This window comes from Ipomoea nil, unplaced genomic scaffold (assembly GCF_001879475.1).
Source record: "Ipomoea nil cultivar Tokyo-kokei standard unplaced genomic scaffold, Asagao_1.1 scaffold3171, whole genome shotgun sequence".
Lineage (NCBI taxonomy): Eukaryota > Viridiplantae > Streptophyta > Magnoliopsida > Solanales > Convolvulaceae > Ipomoea > Ipomoea nil.
Genome location: NW_017619599.1, coordinates 65,141 through 80,065, shown reverse-complemented (window position 1 = coordinate 80,065; position 14,925 = coordinate 65,141).

Sequence of the window (14,925 nt, the reverse complement as noted above, 5' to 3'; positions counted from 1 at the left end):
AATAAATAAAACCAATCAATATATCAATATAAATTATAAATAATTAAAAAAAGAAGAGAAAAGTACACAAAAGGCTTCTAATTGGTAGCCTTTTTTGTGTGTGTGTTTTGCAAGCTTGTAATCCATGTAAGAGAAATAAAATAAAAGAAAAAAATTATTTTTCACAAAGCAATCTGCATCATCTTGCAAGTCCCTTCTTTTCAAGGACTTTTAGATTCTTGTATTTAATTGAAGTTGATATATATAATATAAATATATTTGATTTAAGGGTTATCTTTTATGTTATAATAGTTTTTTTAATATTTAATATTTTTAGTATATTTTCATGTATTTCAATAAATTTTAAATTAAAATAAATAAATAAAACATTGGTAACATATATATAAGTACATGATTAAAAAATAATTAAATAAGAATTTGAATTTGAGAAACAAAATTACTTATAAGTTAACATAATGTAATAAAATATATAATTACAAAAATAATTAAATATGATACGTATAATAAGCTAAAATAAAATTTATATATTTCATAATAATTAGTATTAAAAGGGTAAAAGTAGTAAATATGCATGGGAACTTGAGAGTTGCATGGAATTATATTCCCTTTAAATTTAGTCTTATAGGTTAATATATTTCAATTTATTTGTGCTTGTTAATTTCACCCTTAATAAACAGAGTTAGTATATAATTTTATTATTCAATTAAAAAGTTTATGAGGTGAGAGGGAAATTATGTGTTAATTGAAATTTGCTCCATTATAATATACAGAAACGCATAACACGAGATATATATACATGTTTTCTATTTTACTTATTCTCATATCTAATTTATGTAAATAATTAATATCATATATATAGGCACATAATTGTATACTATAAGATATAAATTCATAAAATAATACATACAATATGTTTTGTGTTATACAACTACTAATCAATTTCATGTACAGAATTCTTATGCTTAAGGTACAGAATTGCGTAACATGATGTATAGAAACGCATAACACGAGATACATACACATATTTTCTATTTTACTTATTTTCATATCTGATTTATATAAATAATTAATGTCATATAGACACATAATTGCATAATATAAGGAAAATTCGTAAAATAAGACATAAAACGTGTTTTTTTTTTGTTATACAACTACTAATCAATTTTATGTACAGAATCATTATGCTTAATGTACAGAATTTTGTAATATAATGCACAGAAACGCATAACACAATGCACGGAAACATGCTTTACAGTAAAAAAAAAAAAAAAAAAAAAAAAAAAACTCTGTAACGCGAACTGAAAAACAAACCGTCTCCGTTAAAATTAAAGTTCAAAACAACGTCACATAGGATCAGGGTCCACGATATAACAATTGGCGCTGGAAAATTATACCATGGATTAGGGTTCACCTTGCATTATGGTTTCTGATCCAAAATGACATTGATTATGTGTCTGCAGCTAGCATATTATGTGTCTACCGTTAACAGATTATGTGTCTGTAAATAAATAGAAGGCACATAATATGTTAATTGCAGACACATAATATGTTAATTATATGCATATAATATGCAATTAACTTATTTATAGACACTTTCTCAAAAAAAAAAAAAAATTATTTATAGACTCATAATCATATATTAACTGTGGACACATAATTTTTAGATCAAGTCCATAATATAAGGTGGACATGTTACACGGTATAACAATTGCTATGCAATCTTACCTAGGGAATACAATTTGTTCATTTTTAGAAATGTTTGTTGTATGGGCTAGCGGAAGTGTTAGGCTTCACATGGTTTTCCAGCATCGGAGGTAGACGGGCTTGAAACGGCTCAACTCCGGAGCGAGAAGGTGGGGCCACCGGAGAACTTAGAGGCCATCGAGACCTCACGCGCCGCTATGTGTCGGCGGATCGCCGGACACACAGTGGACAGTCGTGAGGTTTTGGAAGTGCGCCTTTCTTGGATTTTGGGTTTTGGATTTTTCCAACCAGACATGAGAGGAGGAAGGTAGATTAGGCATTCCATCGAGTATATAATCATTGATTTTTCTTTTCTTTTATTTACTTCAATTCATACAATAAATATATTACATCCACAAAATATACATATATTTTTAATATGAAATAGTAAAAATATCAATTATTATAAATTAAAAGTGACGTGCGTTAATTAATATTTTTGTATATATAAATTAATTTTAATTTTATTAATTACAAAAATGATATATATATATATATATATATATATATATATATATATATATATATATATATATATATATATATATATTGAAAACCAACCATGAAAATGCATTAACAAAGAAGATATTTCATACACATTAGGGGAACCAACTCCCTGACAATGGGGCTAGCCAAAGTGCCAGTGACCTTAGCTAGTTCATGAACAAGCCGTTTTGTCGATCTATTAACGAAAACAATCAAACATTAATCGATACTAAATTAATGCAATCTCTAATGGCTAAGCCTAAGTAAGAGCGAGGTGGGGACTTTCTGCTAGGACTCGGACAGGATTGATAGTCCATTTCGACCCAAACATTACGTAGTTCTTTGTCTTTGATCCAAGAAAGGGCCTCCTTACATGCAAGAGTTTCTGCGATAGCGAAACAAGATCGCAGGCTAACATTCCACATGTCGCCGCTTTGAAACCACACGTGTCATCCATAATACAAAAATTGTGGTTAACAAGTCAATCATCTGACCAGTTGTGATTGACACCACAGTTACTAATATTGTTTATACCAATTGTTACGTTAACTTGACAAGTAAACATAATCTTAGGTAGCTATGTCAATTCATATTTTATTTTATGAATAAGGCCAAATATGTCATTCTACTTGTATGAAATATACAATTTTAGCAACCAAATTAAGACAATTAATAAGTTGAAAGTAATTACGTTACTATGTAACTTTACTTATTTGACACGCCAACATGACACCACTTAGAACTCCATATATCAATATCATTGCCAACATAATACTCTTTCAGCAAAAACGATCTTCTTTTAATCTTTCAATAAAATAATTATATGTTCTCTTCATTGTGACATCTATATATATAATTAACTCAAATGTGGAGAACTATAGCTAGTTGTTAGTCAATTCTTCCATAAACAAATCTACTTGTATCAATCAAATGTAGTAATGTGTTTCCAATCGATCAATTGATTAAGGTATATCTAAATAAAAACAAGTATTGAAATTAGAATGAATGAAATATAAGATAAAATTAAGAAAATCAAAATTTGACTAAATAAAAAGTAATTCAAGAAGTCAAGATCCAGTTATGGCTTATTCTTCAACGATACAATTTAACTAAATAATGATATTACACACATATTTATACGCGTTAACTGGCTCGCGAATTTTGGACAAAACGTTGCTTGTGGAATTCTCATGCTAGACTCGGCTCCAGCGGATCTTAATGATACTCTTCGGGCTGATTCGAGCAACATACCTAACTTAAGGGTTAGATAATGCTCTCCTTGAAAGGCTTCTGATGTACCAAAAAAAAAATACACGTTAAACTTATTGAAATTAAATTTGAATTTTTGTGCAGGTTAAGAAATGAAATTTTAGAAATCTTCTATGAATGGATGGATTGTATACGTACTTGGGATATATATACACACAATTTTCATATAATAAATGTATGTGTTGAATTGTGTGTGGGTGTATGCATATATATATGGCCATATGGGTGTGTATTTGTGGGTGACCTCCTATTTAGGAAAGTCACAGTTATGTCGCTTGACCACAAGACATATATAGTCGGGTAGTACTCAATAGAAATGACTAAAAGTATGGTAAAAAAGTATTATAAGAAAGAAATTTTATCTGACCATGTTGGACTAAAACCATATCAGGGGCGATTTTTAGATTTTTGTGGGCCCGTTCTGGTAAATAAATGAGGCCCTACCAAAAGCACAATCTTTGTAATCAATACCGTATTTTTTTCTCATAATAAGGTGATAAAATATTGCTGTGCGCAAAGGAAAAAAAAACATATTATGGAATAAATTACAATAATAATAATAATAATAATATATTATTATTATTATTATTATTATTATTATTATTATTATTATTATTATTATTATTATTATTATAGTGTGCGCAAACTCACAATGCAAAAAGATTACAACAAGTCTTTCTTCATTGCAAGAAGTGGAGATGATGGTCTTCCTCTGATGTCTCCAAGCCGGCCAATGGCCAGAGAGCCGCTCGCTGTGATTAACCACGGCACAAGACCTCCTATTGAGAAAAGAAAAGGTAAATACTAAAAACGAAAGAAAAACAATGCAAGAGATGTTCAAAGTTAGTTTTGAACCTCTAACCTCTAAATTAAAATTGAAATACAATAAACACATATTCCTACCATTCTTCCATGAAGCCTCTTAAGTTCAATTGAAAACTTTTAGTTTTTATTTCAAAACTAGCTAGGTAAAAATTAAATATTGGACCCTATAAAATTTGGGGACCCTCTAAAATTAGGGGCCCCTGTGCGGTAGCCCAGCTTGCACAACCTAAAATCCGGCTTGACCATATAGTCATTGATATATAATTATCTATTGTAGTGTTCCTAGAAAAATTTAAATTACTCTCCAAATATTTGTTTTAAAAATTTTATTTTCGTAACTTTTTTTTAGGGAAGCCTCACTTGGTTAGAAGTGGATGGAAATTTATGGTCATCTTTTATTAGACAAGAATCGTGAAATTCGGAGTTTAATTTGCTTATATTTTTAATATAAGTTTCGTAATAGATGTTGAAAAATGGTGTTTCAAATAAGTTTGGTAAGAACATCTCTAATAGTTGTAGTTTTTGAAGAGTTTTTGTATGTGTGACTAAAAAATGAAAAAAAGGAGAGAAGGGAAAAATAAATAAATAAATAAAAGTTTGAAAAAAATAAAAATTAAAAAAAAGAAGAAAAAGATTTACGCGCCACTGGACGCGAGATTTGCGCCTCACGCGAGACAGCGTGACTTTATTTCTATCTTGATAGGGCCTATAGACTGACAAAAACAAGCTCATCCCCGATCAACTCTCATTTATTTACTCTCTCTCCTCTCCTCTCCTCCACATAAGCTTGTCTTCCTAAAAAACCACTCAAAAACTATTGATGGGGATGTCTTAATAGGCTAAGACGAAAAAAATTGTGGTTTTAAAACTGGAGAATTGGTCTATCTAATTGAAGCATGGGTTCCACCTCAACTAAAAGACTAAGCTGATAGTTGGATTGCACATTTATATTTATGTTATATGTTCAACACGCCCCTCACGTGTGTGCTCCAAGCAACACATGGATCATAGTTTTTTTTTTATTTTTTTATTTTTATAGATGACACGAAAATTCAAATCACTGTAATACCAAATTAAAGCATGTGCTTCATTTCAACTAAAAGTTTAAACTGATAGTTGAATTGTGTTATATTATATGCTCAACATATCTAACTTTTCCCGCAATCAAAGGGACAAAGATTTGGGGTGTGCAGTGCGTGGACAACTAAAAGTCTACGCTAAACCTATTTTCATCATTAAAAAAAACAAAAGAATGTTTTAATGACGCATAATTGACGCATTGATGACGCTAAAAATATAAAACCTGAATTAGCTAGGTAGTAGTTTTGGCAACGTGGCTGAACTGGACAGGAGGTGAAGTGGAGCATTAACTTAAAGTTGAATTTTCAAATTTCAAGTTTTAGAATTTCCACATTGGGCCCCACTTTATCATTCATTTATCATGTCTTCAATCACTGTGTCAAACAAGTCAACTTCAATGCATTCATATATCAATCATATGAATAATAATGATACTCTACAATACAATACAATACATGTTCTTGTTTTAGACTTTCTATTCCATAATTTGGCATTTCTCTCCTTTTTTTTTTTTTTCCTCTCATTTTTTTAAAAAATGATATTTTTATTCTCTCAATTATATATAAGTGCAAATGGCTCAATTACTTGATTATTGGTGCATTATTATTATTATTATTATTATTATTATTATTATTATTATTATTATTTAATTTCATTTTGGTCCTAGATTTATTGACCGTCATTTTACTTTTCGTTTTTTTTTTCAAAACATTCTCATTTGATCCAAGTATTATTGTGACATAATCGTTTTTGTCCTTTATCAACAAAATCGTTCAAATTCTCTTAAATACCATGACATTCGATCTTTAAATAGGGATTTTTCCACATATATATATATATATATATATATATATATATATATATATATATATATATATATATATATATATATATATATATATATATATAACGGGTCAACTCACTTTGTAAAAAAAATGTGACCAAAACGCCATTGTATTTAATGTCATTTAACAATTTTATTGACTGAGGACAAAAAATGATCATGGTACAATAATACTAGGACCACATGTGATGCTCTAATAAAAAAAGACTAAAAATTGACTACCACCCATATATCTGGGACCAAAAATAAAATTAGCTCGTATAATAATAACTAGTTTTTTACGCGCATTGCGCGATTGGGATAATGCCCAATATTTTTTTTATTTAAAATAAGTACTTTAAGGTATATCAAGGCAATTAAGATTATATTGGAAGTGTTCATGCATAGATATTTGAATGTTGAATTTGCCTATTTAAATAAGCAATTCTAAGTTTACAAATGCAATATAATATAGTCAAGATTGATTATAATTGTCAATAAAATAATTGTATAGGATATGGTTGAAATCAAATAGGGACATAATGGAGAGCAAATAAAAATTATGGCATAAAATATTAAATGTATACTAATATTGAAGAGCTTACTGCTGATTGCCAAACAAGGACATCGCGAGGTATTTTCCGACTTCAATTTGTAGTGTGATTTGAATACTCTTTTTGTTAATAAATCGTCCAAGTAGTTAATATGATTGACTTAATTATATATATTAAACTAATAATAATAATAATAATAATAATAATAATAATAATAATAATAATAATATTATTATTATTATTATTATTATTATTATTATTATTATTATTATTATTATTATTATTATTATTATTGTTATTATTATTATTATTACAACCCAACAGGGTAGCTCAAGTGGCAAATGAGCTCTCTTTGTGGGGGAGAATTTTGGGATAACCCGGGTTCGATTCCCATAAGTGACGATTCCCTTTGGGCCAGCTTCTGTGCCTCTCGGAGCGAATTGGGTGGACCTGGACTGTTAAACGGACAGAGAAAGACCCGGACCACAATGTGTGGTTTCCACCAAAAAAAAAAAATTATTATTATTATTATTATTATACCCTTATGTCTTTTTACATGTTAATCTAACCAGCTATTTTTTTCAAATATTTTTTTACCAACCGTTGATATAATTCGCTGGTCAAATCCGCTAACGCGAACTGCTAACTGCTAATTGTCAAACAAAGACATTGCGAGGTAATTCTCACTTCAATTTGTTGTGTGATTTGAATACTCTCTTTGTCAACAAATCGCCCAAGTAGTTAATAATATGATTGGCTTTATTAATTATAATTTTTTAACTTTTTATGGTATTAATAAAATACTTGGTAAATAAATATATAGCATTATTTTGTATTATAACTTTGATATTTAATTAAAAAATAGTGCACAAAAAAAATAATAAACAATGTAGTGAATATAATCAATTGATGAATTTGAATGTAAAGAATTTTTACATTGGTGAAATATAAAGACAATATAACTAATAAAATTATTTATCTTAATTAATTTATTAATAATGAATAATTTTTTTAATAAAGATATTGTAGGGACAATGTAGCGAATATAATCAATTGAAGAATTTGAATGTAAAGAGTTTTTTTATTGAAAAAAATAAAGACAATATAACTAATGAAATTATATCTCTTATTTAATTTATTAATAATGAATATTTTTTTTTTGAATAAAGACATTGTAGACACATAATTCTAAATTAAAGAAATGCATATGTATTATTTTTTGTTCTAGCTATTAAATTATTATTTAATTTAATAAGAGTAAAATAGAGTACTAATTATGCCAACTTTGATAGGGATGGGGTTCGAACTTTAGACCTTTAATTTCTTATTGAAATCAATGAGTAAGTTAACGGTAAACTAACAGAAGTTAACGGAAAAGATAATATTTAACGGAAAAGTTAACGGATAATTATATTCATTAAGGATAAATTAGGAAATCTTTAGAAAAAAATTAAAATCTGATCAATCTGAGCCATTCATTTGATTAAAAAATTTGACCGCCATTTTTTCTACCTATTATAGGCCTAACTCTCTTGGGCTCTTATTAGTATATATATATATATATATATATATATATATATATATATATATATATATATATATATATATATATATATATATAATATCTGGGACCAAAAATAAAATTAGCTCGTATAATAATAATAATAATAATAATAATAATAATAATAATAATAATAATAATAATAATAATAATAATAATAATAATAATAATTATTATTATTATTATTATTATTATTATTATTATTATTATTATTATTTAATGTCTACTCTCTACAGTGGTTATAGTCCTTGGGCCTTAGGTATTAAATTCTCTGTCCAATTTTACAAACCAGCTCTATTTTCTCGAACAATTTTTAAAAAATTAATGCGTTATCTTTTATTTTAGTCCTCGGGTTTGATAGTGTTTTTATATAGTTTCCAAATATGTTATATATATATATATATATATATATATATATATATATATATATATATATATTTGAATGCATGTTATCTTTATATATTAACATCAAATTAAATATTACAAATAAATTGTAAATAACTTAAGTTAAGTTTCGTTAATTAACCTGACACATAAAATGCAATGGAGGGATACAATGCATGATCTCTTTGAGTACGAATATTTTCTGCTAGTATTTGATCTCACTCTAATTTCAATGTAGAATACTCATTATTTTGAAGACTAAAATAAACAATTCAATGTAAATATCTAACGACTGAAGTGGATGTGTCAACAACTAAGAGGTTGAATCCATTATGCCATATTGCCATATAATTGAGAGATTAATTGCATACATTATTTTTCAATATTTTATGATACTGAAATGACGTTAAATACAATGACATTTTGATCTATTTAGTTTTATGTGTATTAAGTACTTCCATTGTACTAAAAGAAGTATGAATTTTTTTTTTTGTTTTTTTTTTGTTTTTTTTTTGGGTCTAAATTTATATATGTCATTCCATTTTTAGTCTTTATTTTTTTTTTTTAAAACATCCCTGTTGATCATAACATTATTGTGGCATGATCATTTTTTGATCATTCGTCAATAAATATGTTTAAATGACATTATAAATGACGTTAATAACTACTCAAGATCCTCCCTTTTTTCTTCATGGTAATTGCTTTTGGATTTGAATGAAGTAGACTTATGTACTAAACTTAAGGCTGGTTTGCCATGAAGTAGACTTGTGGTTTTTTGAATTGCATTTTTTTTAAAAAATAATTTACAGTAGACTTATGTATTGATAACAAATTTATTACAAAGAAGAAAAAAGAAGGATTTTGAGTCGTCGTTAATAACATTATTTTTAATGTCATTTAAACATATTTGTTGACAGATGAAAAAAAATGGTTATGTCACAATAATGCTAGGGGCAACATAAATGTTTTGAAAACAAAAACTAAAAGTGGAATGACACATAAATCTTGGACAAAAAAAAAAAGATTAACACTTGGAACTGAATAGACCAAAATGCCCTTCTATTTAATGTCATTTAAATGATTTTATTGACATAGGACAAAAAATATTCACATCACAATAATGCTAGATTGCTAGGACCAAAGAAAGATGTTTTGAAAAAAAAAAAAAAGAAGACTAAAAGTAGTTTGACAACTATAAATCTATAATAAAAAAAATGAAATTAATTCCAATTTTTAATGCATGTGTTAAATTGAATGAAATTAAATCGAAGTTATTAAAATGTCGGTAGAAAAAAATATTTGACAAAGTTGACCAAAAAGGGTATAACGTGGTGGCCAATTTAATACATTTCATTCATTTTTTTTTTTAATGTCCTGCTGACTTTATTATAATGTAGTATTTGTTCATGCATACTTTCTCAACCTATTGATGTACGAACCTCCCATTTGAGAGAGTCACATATAATAGGTGTCATTGAGCTAAAATTACTTTTCATTGACTATATATGTAACATGAGCAAAAATTTTATATCAAATTTTGAATATTTTATTTGATTTTATTTAATTAACTCATTATAAAATAACTCATTTTATAAAAATCAACGAGCATGGAATAGTGTAATATTTATGTAGGTATGCCTAGTAATATTGAATATTAATGCTGAGAATCCTCCTATAACCAAACATATCTACATAGTTGCGCCATGTACAACTTGACACTATCTGGACAATATCAAAATCTATAATAATTATAGGATACAAATATTTAATATCAAATTACAAAATTTTAAAAATTTTGATATAATAATACTCAAAAAGACAAAAAAAAAAAAAAAAGAAAAAAAAAAAGTGAATTGTTATCGATCACCAACAAGTCTTTTCAAACCTTATAATGGATGATTATAAGTAGACCTTCTAGACGATATGAAAAGAATGCATGCGCAGTATGTATAATTAGGATAAGTCTAACATTCAAATTATGTGAATATAACGATGCATGTATTGGATGATTTGAACTTTTCAATAATCTCAATATTCTTCCACTTCTGTTACAATTTTCTAGTCAAAAAAGGGAACAAGTGTGACCACCAAAACACACCTAAATGGTCGTTACACGTTACTTGGAAAAACATTTTAACTGCCACATGCCGAAAGAAAGAAAGAAAAATCATTATCGAAATTATTCATATATTGTACGATGAATGTATTAAGTGTTCATTTTGTGTTGAGCGAAGAACAGTAAAGGATCAAGTTCATCAATTAGCTAGCGGCTAAGAGATTGTTAGGCGGAGGTCGGTGAAAGGCCAAGTCCAATATTTGGTCTCTCGAAAATGTGATGGCGGTCGTCTATAAAGAAATAAAGTTGCATCTTTACTATCAATTATAACTTTTGACGTAGTAATAAACGCTTGATCCTAACATTTGTTGGAAAAAATAGCTTAAAATGACATATTAAGTGGCTATTTTGTGGTACAATTATCAGTGGGGTCCACTTCTGATTTAGGTCGGGTCGAAGTTGATTCGGGTACTTCGTAGTGAGACGAAGAGATTGATATATTGTACGCTCAAAACGGATAATGGGTGAATGAGATATTGATTCTCAAAGTAGACCCATTGAGTTGGAAAAATGAAGGGAAAAAGTGAGCTTTTGTCCCACATTGGTTTGGAAAGAGGATTTGACCCCCCTTTTATACAAGAGCTTTTTTAGAGCTTGTAGAATTGTATAGCATAGAGGCTCTCTCGTGCGCGCGCGGGGGGTGGGGGGTGTGGGGGGTGCAAATTAAATTCCAACTAGACGAGATTGAAAAAGGCTTGATTCAAGCCCGAGCTCGTGTGTGCGGGCACGAATGTCGTCCGGAAATTCTTTGGCCTTGCGGGCTAAGTTATGCCAAGATTCGGCATTGGGCCGAAACTATGGTCTCGGCCTAGGAGGCCGAGACTTGACCCATAGCCGAAACTGGAATTCGGCCTTGGGCACGAACCTGTACTGTTTTCTGTGACCGTTGGGTGTTCAATTCTTACTATTACGAAATTAATTCCAATCTTAAATTTTCGAATTGAAACCCAGGTTAAAGGTTGTTGTTAGAGGAAGGTGGAGGGGTGCCCTTAAGTGCCTAATCAAAAGCTATTAAATCCTTCACTCCTATATAAAGAGGAGTTGGGCAATAGAGATTTTACACACAGAAAATTGGAACACGAAAGTTCATCTTTATAGCCTCAAAACCTCTCTGCTTCTACTCCTTCTTTAGTCATACTGTGTTCATAACCTTGTCTCGCCGGATTCTTTGTTTGAATGCTCAAACATTGAATCATAGCAACTTTTATCCTGGGAAGCCTAGGCCACAATGCTCCTAGCATCTTTGGGAGGTGGCAAATAAGGTTTTAAGGAAAGAGTGATCGCTTGACTCTTGCAAAAACCCAACACCAAACACAAGCCAAAATTCTCCATCTTTCCTTCCCTATTTTTCCAGAAAATAATAATCTTATTTTTTGATTATTATTTGTTTTTCTACCAACGGTTCCAACAGTCTTAAAACCTTATTCTTTGTTTTCCCGTTGGTTGTTTTCTCTAATTTCCTTGAAGAAATGGAGAACCCCGAGTTGCCTATCGTTAACAATGGGGAAGAAAATGTTGTTGAGAATAACAATGGAGGAAACGACAACAATGTTGCTAATTCCCAAGCTACACTAGTGAACGTTGGTTCACAGGATGGTGGGAGCACTGAGGGATATATTCCCATGTCTCGGGTACCTTCAGTACCGAGTGGTTCGGATGAAAAGCCGGAGAAGTTCACCGGTGTTGGTTCGAACTTCAAGAGGTGGCAACAGAAAATGTTGTTCTACCTAGCAACTCTCGGCTTGGCAAGGTTCTTGTCCGAGAAGGTTCCCGAGTTGAAGGAACAAGATGCACAATCCGTGATGGCAGTTGGCTATTGGAAGGATTCGGACTTCCTTTGCCGAAACTACATCCTGAATGGACTGTGTGACATGCTATATGATGTATATCAAAAGATAAGCAAATCAAAAGCGTTGTTTGAAGCTTTGGATCATAAATACCGAAGTGAGGATGTCGGCTCAAAGAAGTTTGTGATTGGCCGATTCCTCGACTTCAAAATGGTTGATTCAAAAACCGTGCTAAGTCAGGTAGAAGATTTGCAATTAATCCTCGATGAGATCCGTGACAAGGGCATGGTGCTAAGTGAAGCCTTTCAAGTGGGATCCGTGATCCATTTGTTGCCTCCAGGTTGGAAGGACTTCAAGAACTACCTTAAGCATAAGCGAAAGGAAATGAATCTGGAGGACCTGATCCAGCGACTCAGGATTGAGGAAGGGAACAGGACGAATGATAGGAAAGTGCCTATCGTTGTTGGCGCTAAGGCCAATGTTGTGGAGCACGGTAAGATCTCCAAGAGGAACAAGAAGGACAAGCGAAAGCTAGGTTCGAAAGGTGGCGTTACCAAGAACAAATTTCCTGGTGAATGCTACAATTGTGGAAAGCATGGCCACAGAGCATCTGAATGCAAGGCTCCAAGGAAGAAGAACAAGAGTTCTGAAGCCAATGTTGTTGGAGATAGCAGTCAGAAGGAGGTCGAGATTAGCCTTTCGGCTATGGTGACCGAAGTGAACCTCGTGGGCTCAAACCCTCGTGAATGGTTCATTGATACCGGTGAAACCAGGCACTTGTGTTGCAACTGAGAGATGTTCAACACCTTTGAGACCGTTGATGGTGAAAAGGTGTGAATGGGAAACTCTGCTCAGTCTGCTGTGGAAGGCATGGGCAAGGTGGTTTTGAAGATGACTTCTGGGAAGGAACTGACGTTGAACAACGTGCTGTATGTTCCTGAGTTGAGGAAGAATCTTGTGTCTGGCTCTCTGTTGAACAAGCATGGCTTTCGCATGGTGTTCGAGTCAGACAAAGTAGTTTTGTCCAAGTTAGGGAGGTTTGTTGGTAAAGGATATGTAACTGATGGGTTCTTTAAGCTCAATGTAATTCCTGTTATCAATAAAAGCAAAGTTAATTCTGTTTACTTGCTTGAGTCTTCCAATTTATGGCATGGTAGACTAGGTCATGTTAATTTTAATTCTATGTGTAGATTAATTAGCATGGACCATATTTCTAACTTTCAAATTGACACAAATAACAAGTGTGAAATTTGTGTTGAGGCAAAACTAACGAAAGTACCTTTCAAATCGGTTGAAAGGGAAACTAAACCACTAGAATTAATCCATAGTGATTTGTGCGATTTTAGATCGATACAAATGAGAGGTGCTAATAAGTATTTTATCACATTTATCGATGATAGCACACGATACTGCTATGTGTATTTGCTTAAGAGCAAAGATGAAGCCGTTGATAAATTCGTTCTTTATAAGAATGAAGTGGAAAACCAACTTAATCGGAGAATTAAGAAGGATATAAGCGATAGAGGTGGTGAGTACGAAGCACCGATTGGTGACTTCTGTGCAAGTGTAGGAATCATACACGAACGTAAGGCACCTTACTCACCTCAATCGAACGGTGTTGCCGAACGAAAGAATCGTACATTGAAAGATATGATGAATGCGATGCTTATAAGTTCGGGCCTACCTCAAGATGCGTGGGGTGAGGCGATTTTGACAAGTAATTACCTTTTGAATAAGGTACCGCGCAAGAAGCTCGATAAGACTCCTTCTGAGCTGTGGAACGGTAGGAAACCTTCTTACCAGTACTTGAAAGTGTGGGGGTGTCTTGCCAAAGTTTTGGTGCCAACACCTAAGAAAGTAAAAATAGGTCCTAAGACGGTGGACTGTATCTTTATTGGCTATGCACATAATAGTAGTGCTTATCGGTTTTTAGTACATGAGTCCCATAATCCGGACGTACTTGAGAAAACGATAATAGAATCAAGGAATGCATATTTCTTTGAAAATATATTTCCTTGTAGGTCCAATGATGGACCTAGTGCGTCAAAACGAACGTTTGACGAAACTATGGATAATGATAGTGGGGAATCTGAGAAAGAACCTGAGCTCGAGCCGAGACGTAGTAAGTGGGCGAGAGTTGGAAAATCATTCGGTCCTGATTTTCTAACTTACTTGTTAGAGTACGATTCGGGTACTCTAACTTGTTTATTAGAAAATGAACCCGATTTTCTATCTTGTTTGATAGAGAACGAGCCTCGAACGTATGTAGAAGCTGTGACTTCTACGGAAGGACCAAT